We start from the raw sequence: 13,148 nt of genomic DNA on the forward strand, positions 1-13,148 counted from the left end.
TTATCTACTTCATCAATGACAGGCAAGCTTGTATCCTACTTTAATGATGCCACACATGCATTTTTCCAGAGAAAAAGCACGTTCGGGGAAGAACTGTAGAACACAACTCAGCAGAAGTTTCATGCTCCCATCAGATTATTGTGGAGATTGCTTATCAGGCTGGTACTCTTTGTAGAATGATTTTAAACTTCTGAGAAGCTTTAGCTCTAGGATGCTAATATAAAGACAATTTGCTGCTAACTCAATGTTAGATGCTGAGTTCTCCTTCTGTCCCAGGGACACAGGGAGGGTGGGATGACCATGTGCAATCAGCCTTGTTGGGATGGATGGGTGTAGTATGTGCTCTGGCCTTCGGGGTGGGGAAGGTCCCCACCACATTCCATTTGTTTTTCAATCATCACTGCGTTTCTGTCTCCTTTGGTGCCTTTCAGAATGCCCAGGCTTAGCATTTGTGTATCAGAATATTTCAATATCTGCAGATGTATGCAAACTTCAGAGCTGCCAAGACAAACCAGAGGATAAGCTGCACTCCAGAAAGGGTTTAAGCTGACACTGAAGGATACACTTGCTCTCCTTTCTGTGCCTAAATGATGTTGATGAATACAAACACCAGGTTAGTGTTGCAGTAAGAGCCTACAGTGAAGCTTGTGGCCAAACACTTCTCTCTGAGCTTTTGCAGAGAACAGTGCAACCCCTCATTGGCTACCAGCATTAGTGTTTCTGAATAGCAAAACCACATTTATGGGTTCGTTTGTGTCCAAGTTATGCAATTTACCTCATTTACAATGAACAATGGTTTCATTTGATAATAGAATGTAGCTTTGAACCTCAGACATAGTGCAAAGAAAAAGAAGGAAACATTTGCTGCAGTTAGCTGTCCTCAATTGGTTTCTCTCATGCAGGTTTTTAGTGTATGCTGTTATTGACTTCTGTCCTAAACATGTACACATGTTCACATGGATATGGAAATGTTTAAGTTGATGACTTGTACTATGTTCTCCCCTTTCTCAAAAATCTGAGTTCCTATCATTGCACAAATGGCAAGTTAGCTTCTCATACCTAATTTTCTGTTATACAAGACTTATATAACACTAAAAGATTTATTCCTTCTTCTTTGGAAAAAGAGGCAACTTGCAAATCTCTGTATCAATATCTAAAATGTACCAAACATCCTTCTTTATTTATTTAGCCTTCATGAATGGGTTCTGCAGGAATTAAGGCCTGGATCTCATTTCTGTAGACTATTCAGAAGTCCTATCATGAAGCTGTGACTTTTGTCACACAGTTGTTAAAAAAAGTGCATTATAATGTGCTTTTCTGGTATACACAGGTGCCTTCGGTAGCAAACTTATGCTAACACAATCTAGGCTTTGTATTCTTCCATGTCCTAAAGCAATTTATGTATGAAAGCATAGTGTTCACAAATGGAAGCAGAAGTCATTTTCTCAGCAGCAGCTAAGGCTGACAGAAGTCCAACTAGAGATTTCCATGACTTATCTAAGGAATAATATATTCCCAATTTAATATATATTAGAAAAAGGGAATTTTCACAATGCGATGCACCAAATGCTACATTTGAGTGTCTAGTGTTAATCGTGGTACAAACAAGTAATTGAAGTGATGATTGTAGCAATAGTGATTTCCTATGCTGCTGCCTGCACACAAGCCATGTGACTTCATGTGTACCATGCAAAAAGTCCATTACAGCTGAACTGTGTTAGCAAACTCAAAAAGAACCACAATTAAGGCTGAAAAGTTGTTCATATCTTAGCTCTGGACAGTTGTCCATTTTAATAAAGGAGGTGTCAAAGGCACGTGAGGGAAGATGTGTTCAACTGCCCTTTGTGCTTTAGCAATGTTTCCCTTACGGTCTTTAACTAATAAACTTGTTATTTCACCACAGATATTTAAGCATAGAACAGCTGTCAGTAAGCACCTCTTGGTGATGGAGAAAAACTGGAGGATATGTAGGAAGGTTCTGCCTTCCTACGTCACAGTCTGTGTTTTTCATTTCCGGATAATTCAGTCTTAGTAACTGAAAAGTGTCTGGCTTTATGTGGGCAGTGGGGCTTGCACATGCTTTTGGAAAGTATACTTGCTGAATCAATTAATCCAAACTAAATGAGGCACAACTGTGAAATTTTTTCTCATTTCTCAAACTGTACCTAATGTAAGAAAGCTAAGAAAACACTAACACTGTTTCCCTCAATAGAAGACAAATCCCCCCAACAGGTTTTGCCTTTAAATAAATGGTTCATTTTTCGGAAAAGTGTTTACATCTTATTACTGTTTTAAAATTCTAGCACACACAGATATATGTTCTGCAGATAGATGAGCTGTTTAGATAAATTAGAATATTTATAGAACCATACCAGAATATATTGTTGTTTGAAGTATAATTTGGTAACTGACACTGATTCATCTAGACTTTGAAAGTGAACCACACCAGATGCTAAAAAGGAGAAAATAAACAATATGCACTAAAGTTATTAGTGTCTCATTAATGATTGAATAATTTATCAAGCTGCTTGAGGTAATTGTGACTCTCCTCATTATCAAAATAGATGCCTCCTTTGAATATACCTAAGATCTTAATAATCTCCATAACCTTAGTGGCAAAGAGTTCTACAGGTTAGTCCAGTATTATATACATACATAATATTATTTCCATGTATATTTATGTATATCTGCTGTTGTATATTTATATGTTTTTCCAGAAGCAGTTTAAAGTGTCTGCTTTTGGGTTTAATTTGCTACCTTATTTTTGGAATACAAGTACAGAGCATGCTAAATAAATATCCCTGTACCAATATCAGGGTCATAGCCTGTTGTGGTAAGGTATTAGCTGTCTTCTTCTACCTGCTAAGCCACAGAAATGTGGCGTTCAGATCACAGCTAACCCTTGCAGGAGGTTAAAACCTTTGCAGGAACAAAAGCACAAACACCGATATGGTGGTTGCTATTTGCTCAATTTATTAACTGCGCAATTGCTTTATATACGCCTTTCTGTATATCGCGAGATCTTTAGTTCCCTGTTCTTTACGTACATCGTGAGGTCTTCCGAGTGCTTCTCCCTACAATAGCCTCATCAACACTGCCCAGTCCAATCTTTACTAACTTTCCTAACAGTCTTTTCCTGGGGTTTCTTACATTAATGCTAACAGATATTACCTACAGACATAGTTGCCTTAGATTTGATTTGTTTTCTAGATATCTGAGTTTGATATAGGGCAGGAAAGCAACAAATAAACATGAATGCCATGCTACTCTCCAGATATATCCACTACTCACAGGGAGCAGGGGGGAATGATCTCTTTGATAACAGATGAAGTACTTGAGTGAGAGTTTGAATAAAGACTTTGCCTTGATTGATTTAATTAAATCAGTTGAGGAACTGCTTGAGCAGTGTGCACATTGCAGTGATTTAATTAAGATCACATCTAAACCAGTGCTGCTACACTGGAGTGAATGTGAGCCCCTGAATTCAATAACTACAGGCAGTGGCAAATGTTTGAAATAACAGCTAATGTGTAATGCGTTTTTATCATTGCTGGATCTTACTGTCCAACCTGGACTCAGCACAGTGTATAGTTGGGCTGTCCCTAAAATAAAAATGAAAGATCAAGCAGAAGTCAAGAGTTTCCCTTTGCTCCCACAGGATAAACAGCTGTGCGAGTCCTTGATCCTTTCTCTCCTAATTGCCTCTTCACGCCAATGCTTCTCTGATGGTACATGTGTAGGAGCAGAGTCAACACTGAATCAGTTTCATTTTCCTGTGCACCAGCTCCTCATTTGTGTTGATGAGAAGAGTTGTAGCCTGATGGAAGCTACTTTTGCTGTTGGGATTACTAACTCAGTGTGGAGGATACAGCATTTCCTTTATGTCCTAGCTGGAGCATAAAATTACATATGATAATTGTGACTAACATCCTGGACTTGACATCTCCTTGTCTGATCCCATGTTTTCATGAATGGTCAGAAGTTCACAGCCTTTTAACTGTGGACAGAAAGAACTAGAGATGATGTAGCACCTTCAGAAAGCAGGAAGAGTGATATCACAGAAACGGTCATAATGCTGAGCAGCTTTTAACAGTTCTGCCTGTAAGATTTAGGGAAAAAAAAAAATTAGAATTTAAATGCTAAAAACCTGTGCCTGGTCTGTTTGAAGGTCTAGAGGTGAGTAGGAATTGCTCATGAGTGATGAATCACTTGTTGCTAGAGAGCCAGTCTCTGGTGATTGCAGCCTAAAGTGCTCATGCCTTTTTGTTTCTTTCTGCTCTTGTCAGCAATAACCATGTTTATGTGGGCAGTGTCCAGGTTTTGTCCATGGTTTGTTGGATTGCTTTTACTCATCTCCTCTCAAGGATGCTGAAAGTCTTAATTCATCACCCTTTGTAAAGATTAAAAGCATTACTATTATTTGGTGACACTTCAATTAAACAATCATGACTAGGTGTAAGCATTTTGTAGAGACTTGTAAAAGGCTGGAAAGAAGTGATGGGCCAAGATCCTGCAGAGAAATTGTTATTGCAATTGTGAGCTGAAAGAAAACAAGGGAAAAAATGCAGAAAGGATTTTTTAAATGGATTACACAATTTTCTTGGCATTGGAAAGCCAATGCATGCTCTGAAAAGAATGTATGTCCTAAAAGCTTGTCAGATTGTTTCAATCATCTTTCAACTTCCTAGCCAGCTTAAAAAGTGAACTTGAAAAATATTTTACGCTTTTGCTGGGTTTAGCTCACAGTCCCTCCTTCCAAATATATCTTATCACAAATCTTTATTTAGGGACTATGTTAGTATTTCTGCCACACGAGTAATTTTTCCTTCTACTGTTAAAGCTAGTTTCAAAAGCTAACCTATACTACTTTACTGACTTCTCAGTAAAAATTGGAATAATTTCCTCAGTAAAGTCAACATGGTTTGAAGACTCATTCCAACCAAGCATAGAGGAACATGAGAGTAAATGAAAGCAGCCAGCACACTGCAGGCTGGAACCATTGATTATCAAGTTCTGTGACATCTTTCTTACATGTCACATTAAATTGGATTGAATTAGTGTTTCCTTATCCTGAATGTCTATGCATAAATAGAGTTTAGAAGAACTACTTCTATCACTATGCATTAAGGAATATCACGATGCATCTACAACTCAACTTTAATCTTTTCTGAACTGATACTTGGTCTATTTATCCTTTAGAAAAAACAAAATGAAGCGTTGAAAATTTTTAAGCTTCTACAACCTTTTCGATAGGGGTACTGCATTTAATAAGTTTTCTTCTATTGGTTCCTTACCCTAATTATAGCAAAGGTTTTCCCACTGCCTGCTTTAATTTTCTCTCCTGTAAATGAAGACAAATTATTTTTGTCTTCCTGGTAGTAAATACTGAGAAACCTTGACCAACTTCTTGTAATTAACAACTTTTCCATCACAGAAAATGATCTCACTCTTTTCTCCTCCAGAGATTCCTCTTGTTTAACCTTTCTTCAGAGGACATCTTTTCTAAATTTCTTGTATTTGCTGCATTTCTCTGAGCTAATTGATATGAAATAACTTAATGTGGGAGACCCAAAATGGGATGTGGTACTTCAGGTGAAGTCTCAGCAGACGAGTTACCTTCTTGTCCTATAGATGTAATTTCTTTCAATATGTGTTGGACCGTATTTTGCCTTTGTTTCTCTATTGCAGATTTCTGTTGAAACTGTGAGATGCTGTAGCCCTCAGACCATTTTTGACATACCTGCTGCCATGTCAGATACTTCTAATTTTTTTTCCTCTTGCCCTTAGCTATAGCATTTGTATTTGTTGAATCTTATCAGATTATTTTCAGATCATTTCTCCATTTCTAAAGATCCCTCTGATTCTGGATTCTCCCCTCCAAATTACTTTCAGTTCCCCTCAGGTATTGAGTCATGAAAACAGTTTGAAAGTGTAAATTCTTCTGCCATTCAGGCGATCCAGTGATCCCAAATAAAATCCATTCCAGGGGAGACTACTGCAGTCCCCCTGTTCACAGTCAAACAGGCAATGGTAGCCCTCAGTTCTTCCACGTATTTATAAAATCCTTTAAAATGTTTCTATTTCAGATTTTTGTATCATTTCCTTACTAAGCTGCCTGTCTTTCCACTGCATCATTCTGTTGCTAAGTCTGTCATGTACCTTTCAGAGGTCATCAGGTGTTCTGAACTCCTTTTTTCCCTGCCTTACTACTCCAAGGTTCCATCCATAAGTGTCGTGATACTTAATGAGGTTTTCTGAAGTCCCTCATCTGTACTTTGCCACTGCTACTCCTTTCTTTACACGGTGAATGTAATTGTTTTGTGATCACACTCAATACACTTCACTCTTCTAGATTTACTTTCAACATATTCTTCAAAACCAGCTACAATATAATTCTTCCCCTAATAACCTTCTCTGTTTTCCAGAACAGAAAGTTATTCTCATCTCATGCCAAAGACTTATCTGTCCTATGTAATATGCACTCGGGCTGCAGAGCATGAAATGACTGTCATTAATTAGTCTATGCAATAGCTCTGCCTCTGTCTTTTTGCATAGTGGAATAATGGACAGCCTAGGAAAGGCTATTGCAAAATTATGAACAATTATTACAATATTTCTGTACCTACTTAGATCTGGCATAACCTTGCATCAATTCTCTTTTCTCCGTCTTTTCCAATACTTCCGTTGTGGCATGTAACTTCAACTACGCTAGCGGCAGATAAAATTCTTCCCTTTCCTTAGCCTGGATGCAAACGCTATTGGCTAAACAACTTTAAAAAGTCTTAATGATTTTTCAAACCAAACAAAACTAAAAGTAGAGTTCATACCTCCATAGTATTTGAAATGTACTTTCAGCTAACAGCTTGTGAGTGGAAATAACCTGTTTGCAAAATTAAACAATTTATAAGCAATGTAACTGTATTTATAAGTGGGCTTTTAAAGATACAAGTCAGCAGCAATGACATCTGTAGTTATGGTAGTTATACCTTTTCAATGTTTTAATGTGCATCAGCATAAAGACTGTTCAGTTGTGACCCAAAAGACATTCTTTCTTCCCAGGCTCTCCGTTCCAAGGATTTTTTCCCCTCCCTTCAAGCTTATAAGACTATATAAAGAAGTAAGTATTTTTAGCATAAGGACGGATGACCAGGGATATTTTTGCAGTTCTCTAAGACTCAGAAAATACACGGGGGAAAAAAGTCTATTGCTCATTTAATCGAACAACTTTAATAGTAAAAACTATCTCTCTGAATAGGGTAAAAAGAAAACAATTTGAAATAAAATGATTTTTTGAACCTCAATGGCTGTGACTTTTCAATGACTTTTTACTGCTGCAAGTAATTTTGGGGCATATCAATGCCTCTGGGTGTTTTTAGTGGTGTTTGTGTTTTTTTCTTTCACTATAATGTATTTGCATCTCAAAGGTACTTAAATGAAGAATGCTATATTCTAATTTGTATACTGCTTAAATTAGGATATCATTCAGGCTTGCCACTTGTGCCCGACCTTCACATTTTGTCCTTTTTTATTTCAGTAGTAGTTGTAGAAGCAGGAGGGTAGTATTAGTTTTGGAATTTGGGCATTTTAGTTCTCTTGTAACAAAGTTTCGCTTTCAGGAAGGGGAACGTTGTGTTACCAGCCAGATCCCTGTGGAACATCATCAGACTCTTTATGAACTGTACCACAGGTTTAACAACTGCTGGGAAAGGCCACCTGTTTTAGTCACTTTTGACTATGCATGCACCACATGCATAACTTTTTCAACTTATTCATTAAATAAGTTAGGGTGGTGACCTTCCTTCAAAGGGCTTCACAAACCACGCTTCATTCCTGTAAGAGAAACTTCTAAGATGTCTTTAGGACTGTGGACTGCAAAAGTTAGTCCTTAAAGCAAGGGTGAAATCAGGTTTTGTTTATAAGAGAGAATGAAATAATCCAGACTGCTGGTGATCTGGGAATAACCAGGAACCTGGACAATAGAAGGCAGGGAAGAGTTCAACCTCAAGAGGTCACATATGGATCTAAGAACACTCTTACAAAGTGAACAGGAATATGTTACCCTATCAAATGAAGCCAGAGTCCTGGTCATCAGGACGAACGCAGGAGATTGTTATTCTCCAGCAAGGAAAGAGATTATTATTAATGTGGAGCAATTTACCAGGTCAAGATGCAAAGAGTTCTGAGCTCAATATAACCTCTTTCCTATTCTTTCCTCTAGTGTTTCTACCAGGGACTCTTACAAACACATCTGCCTTTATGTTTTCCCCACTTTCCATTGCTGTTTCGAACCAGACAAGTGTCATATCAATAAGAAACTGATATTTTGTTTGGTCCCAACGCAGGCTGTAGTACAAATGACCGAATCTTGCGTTGCAATAAAAGACTCTTGACCTCAGTGTCAATGAGAGTTGCGCTGGGTGTCACCAAAACTGATGTCAGCTATTTGTACCTTAAATATTTTCACCAGCCCTCTCCTCTGTTTCCATTTTAATGTCAGAAAGCTGTGACTTAGTTGTTTTCCACAGCTCCTTGTGTTTCTTTCCTGATTAGAATGGCTGACAGAAACTTGAAACGAATGAAAATTTGTCTCTGTTCACAAGGTCAATGCAAAGCCTCTACTGCTGCTCAGATATTAAAAACCAGAGGAGACATCAGAGAATGCACTTGCTTTGTAGTTGATTTGTGCCATCCCTCTGCACCAAGTGATTTCAATCTTTTGCTTTGTCTTTTTTTTTTTTTTCCCTACGTCAACATATTTTCCATGCCAACATGTTTCACAACATACCAAAATCTTTCTGCTACGTTGTATATATAATTAAGCAAACAAAAAAAAGTCTTTCATTACAACTACTGGCTCTGAGATGTGGAGCTGGGATATGACTTGATCTTAGAAAAAAGCGAAACCAAACCCAAACCAGTTGTCTCCTGGGGGTTTTCTTAGCTTTTAGCTCATCATAAACATTTTGTCTGGTTTTAGTAACTGTGTCTAAAACAGACTCCATCAGGGTCAGCAGTATGAAAATAAGACACAGTATTTACTAAAATAGGAAGATTGTGTAGCTATTTCTCTGTGTAAAATGATGTTTCTCACGGCTCCCAGGGGACCAGAAGGAAAACAAACACGCAACAATGAGGTGATAAGAAGGGAAAAAGAATAAAAGTGCTTATTGGGAAAACCTTTTATCTGGCAGTGCTTTTGTTCACGCTAACTGAATTATTACAAAATAGAACATAACCTTCACATAACCCTCAAATAACCGTATAAGGACAAAAAAAATTTACTGCACTAATTGCAGTAATTACACTTAAGAGTCTGTATTACAAAGGCACAGATCTGTGTGCTTTAACTAAAGGAGAAAAACAGTGAAGTGACATTTTTTTTAAAAAAAAGTTTTAATATGTAAAGAACATATTTCTAGAAAATTATATTTTTTTTGCCTTTCATTTCTAATGCTCATCTTGGGTAATGAGAATGAAAAGCATTTGTCCAGAAACAGCAAGAGACTTTTCCAAAACAACACTCACACAAAGAAAGTTTTTGACTTCTATTTTGCCTTACTAACTACTTTCCTTAAGGGATATTTAACATTTTTGCAGGAAGCTGTTTTATTCTCATGGGATTGATTTAAAACCTATTTATGTATTGTACAGAGGAAACAGTTATGAGTAGGGAGAGATATAAGGAGAAAAATGCTTAAGAAACAGTCATCAAGGTAAAGGCATGTGAACTATTCAGCAGTTTAAAGAGGATTAAATCATCACATTTCAAACTCTAAGCACATGTGAAATATCTGATGTTTCATTTTCAAGTAGTTTTCTCACCTACAGCTTTCCTCCATAAATCTTCAAAGTATTTTACAATGGAGTAAATAATCACCAAGCTATTTTATAGATGGGAAAATTCTTCATATATGGAGGTGAAGCAGCATACTTCATGTGCCTTATTCTGACTTTATAGATGGAAAAATTTTGTATAGGGAGGTGAGAGAGCATGCCAAGAGTCAGGAAGGGGACACAGATTTCAAGCACTCTGAAATAAAGTCACAAATACATTATCTGACACAAGTTATGACTCTCACTATCTTGACACTGGGAGTATAGTTACTGTTGTATGAAAAAAAAAAATAAATCCGGAGGTTTGCTTTTGTAAAACTGTGAGAGAAGTTTCAAGATGCATATTATGTGCTGAATAAAGACAGCAAGTGGAATAATTTATATGCCATTATAAATCTGCCATTACACAATTATTAAAAAAAGAAGAATGTATCAGCATTCTAGACCTCAGGTAATAAAAGAAAAGAAGAACCAAGACGTACCAATACTGTGATGGAGACATACACAGCATGTGGCAGGGACTTGTTTTCTCTCTGTTATCATGCAGTGAAAGTTCACGACTCCACAGCCATAAAAAGCAGAAGCTGACCTTTATTGCTCTTTATTTTTTTGATAATGAAAGCTGAATATCTCCTATGACTTCACGATTCATCAAGTTGAAGGTTTAAGAAAAAAGCATTGTATTAGCAAACCCCCCAATAATGATGTGATATTCCAGCTTCAGTGAAGCCTCTGCATTAAGATTCCCCCTCTTCTCCACCTTTGTAGTTGATCTCTCTTCACTTTAAAATTAATGCTTCTGATCTGCTGTTGTCGCTGGATTTTTTCTTCAGACCATCTACTGTTTCACATCAAACAGAAAATAACTGTGCTTGTGGGTACTTTCAAGGTTCTAAAATTTGCTTTCCTTTTTTTTTTAAAAGTAATGCAAAAACTTTCTCATCTGTTTGTCACACTGTCAAGCATGCGTTGCATTAAATCAGTTGGTTTTACTGCATGCATTCCAGATGCAGAAAACCAAAGTATCCCTGCTCTGCCTGAACCAAATGTGAAGTTTCGTTTCAGTGAGGGAGAGCAAGGTTCACTTTGGGGTTCATACTCTGAGTGAAAGAAGTCTCACACCTCTTCCTTTCTGGAAATTAACATATCTTCTAGAAATGTCAAAATGTTGTCCTGCTCAGGTGAGGAATTAATCCAAGTTGGTGGGTTTATTCACATATTCAAAATTATCACTCATTTACCTGCTTGAAGGATTGGCCCATACTTTTAAAGTGATTTCTCAAAATTGTCTATATTATTCAACCTCATTGACCTATACTGAATAAAAGGGAATCCCTAACAAAAAGCCTCCTCACAACATGCTAGCGTCTTACAGAAAAAGACCATTTGGGCGCAAAGTTTGCAATTAAATGGGTTGTGGAACATCATGAGATAGCTGCGATGTGGCTCTTCAAGATTATTCACAGGAGACTAGCCAGTTCTGTGGCCACCTACACATTTATCACCACAACTTGGTGTGCAATACTGATACACTTATTTGCCAGTCATGCCTTGTAGTTGACCTCTACATCCTCTAGTATGTCAATACAGAGATTAGTAGAGTTAATCCCAGTATACCAAGAGTTCTCATTTTGTCCAGCCTATAAATAACTTAAGCAATAATTCAGTCTCTTACTTTAAAAAGAACAAAAATTCATGGGTGGGGATAGGGACCCCCACAACAAATAAAAACTAACCAGCTAACCTAAAAGCCAGTCCTACCCTTTTGCAGTGACTTTTAGAAAAGACATTATTTTTACTGAGGACAAGCAAAATTGTATTACTCACTGGCACTAAACTTATGTGCTTTTAATCCTGCGGCACTTTTTCTCAAAGACATAATTAAAAGCATATATCTATGGAGCACAGACATATCTCACTGTAAGAATGCCCTCATTAACAAAATGCCATTCCTCTCACAGTACTCTGTTCCTTTCATCTGCAGTCAAAACACCTTTCTCTTCTAAGGAAAACTCTGAATTTAGAGTCTCTATATGCTGCTGAAAAATTGATCTCCCATTACTGAAAGGGTGGCAACGACTATGGAAAGGGACTACTAATGCAAATAGCTGTAGTGGTGCTTTGAATATATGACAAGTTGTCACTTTAATAGAGCAATATTGTCATTTTGTTACTAAGAGTATAGCAATACGATTAAGTCAAACCTAATTTGATTATTGAAACATTATCCCAAAGATTTAAGCTTCTGACTTCTCCAGAAGTTTTACTGAAGCGATTAGCTGCAACTGATATCCATCCAAAACCTACGTGTTTGGTGTGAAAGGCTGTGTTGCTAAATTCCCACTATAGATGCCAAAAATGCAGCTTCATTCGTAAGAGAGATTGACAGGAGATCCTGTATCAATTTTGGTTTTACTGTATGGTTTCATTTGGTGGAGGGAAAAAATGCATGACCACCTCTTTTGTATTTGCACAGGGGGGGAGTATCCCAGGAGAACAGGCTTGGAGAACAGCTTTCCAATGACTCTCTCCTCACCATTTTTGGATGACTAGAATCACTGTTTTAAGTACGAAAACTGGATGTCATTGGCATTGTGGACAGTTTGAAATTTGGTTTCAGTCAGAATGTGAATTTGAATTGGAAATTTGAGATAAATGATTTGGAAGTGTAGGGTGTTTTCCAAGTGGTGTTTCTAGGGAACTGTGACAAATATTGCCTTAAATAACCACACTTGCCATCTAGCAGCACGGTGCTAACCATGTACCTTACTGTCAGTGGCTCTCTGATTGCTGTGGCTCTGTGCTTTTCCAATCAAGCTGACAAACTTAAGTGGGACAGCGCTTCTTGCAGTTCCAAAACTGTTTTTCAAAACCGGTTCTTATTTTCCTCAAAATTCCACAGCTGAAATGAAGCTTGTGTTGGAAAACTCCCAGGGTCAATGTCTATAGGGAAGATGTCCCACGGACAGTGGAAAATTTACAGCTGATGTTTTCCTGTCCAGATCCATCCTTTTACCACTTCTTTTCAGTTGGTTAACTCCCAACCTCTGCTTAATGTCTATGTGGAGACCCACCACTGGCAATTTACACTTGGCGTCAACGCTTTTTACAGTTATTTCGCCCCCGGAAGGGAGCACTCTACAGACCCCAGAGGGCCTACAGGCAACCGCCGGGTTCAGAGCCGTTTTTCCCACCGCGGTGCTTCACCACGCCAGCCTGCGGCGTTCCGCGGGCCCCTTCCCGAGGGCACTCCCCGCAGCCGGCTGGCTCGGCGAGGGGCGGTGGGCGCCCTGAGGGCGGCCGGGGCCCGGGCT

The sequence above is a fragment of the Athene cunicularia genome, assembly GCF_003259725.1.
Source record: "Athene cunicularia isolate RWA chromosome 4 unlocalized genomic scaffold, athCun1 chr4_part2, whole genome shotgun sequence".
NCBI classification, from domain to species: domain Eukaryota; kingdom Metazoa; phylum Chordata; class Aves; order Strigiformes; family Strigidae; genus Athene; species Athene cunicularia.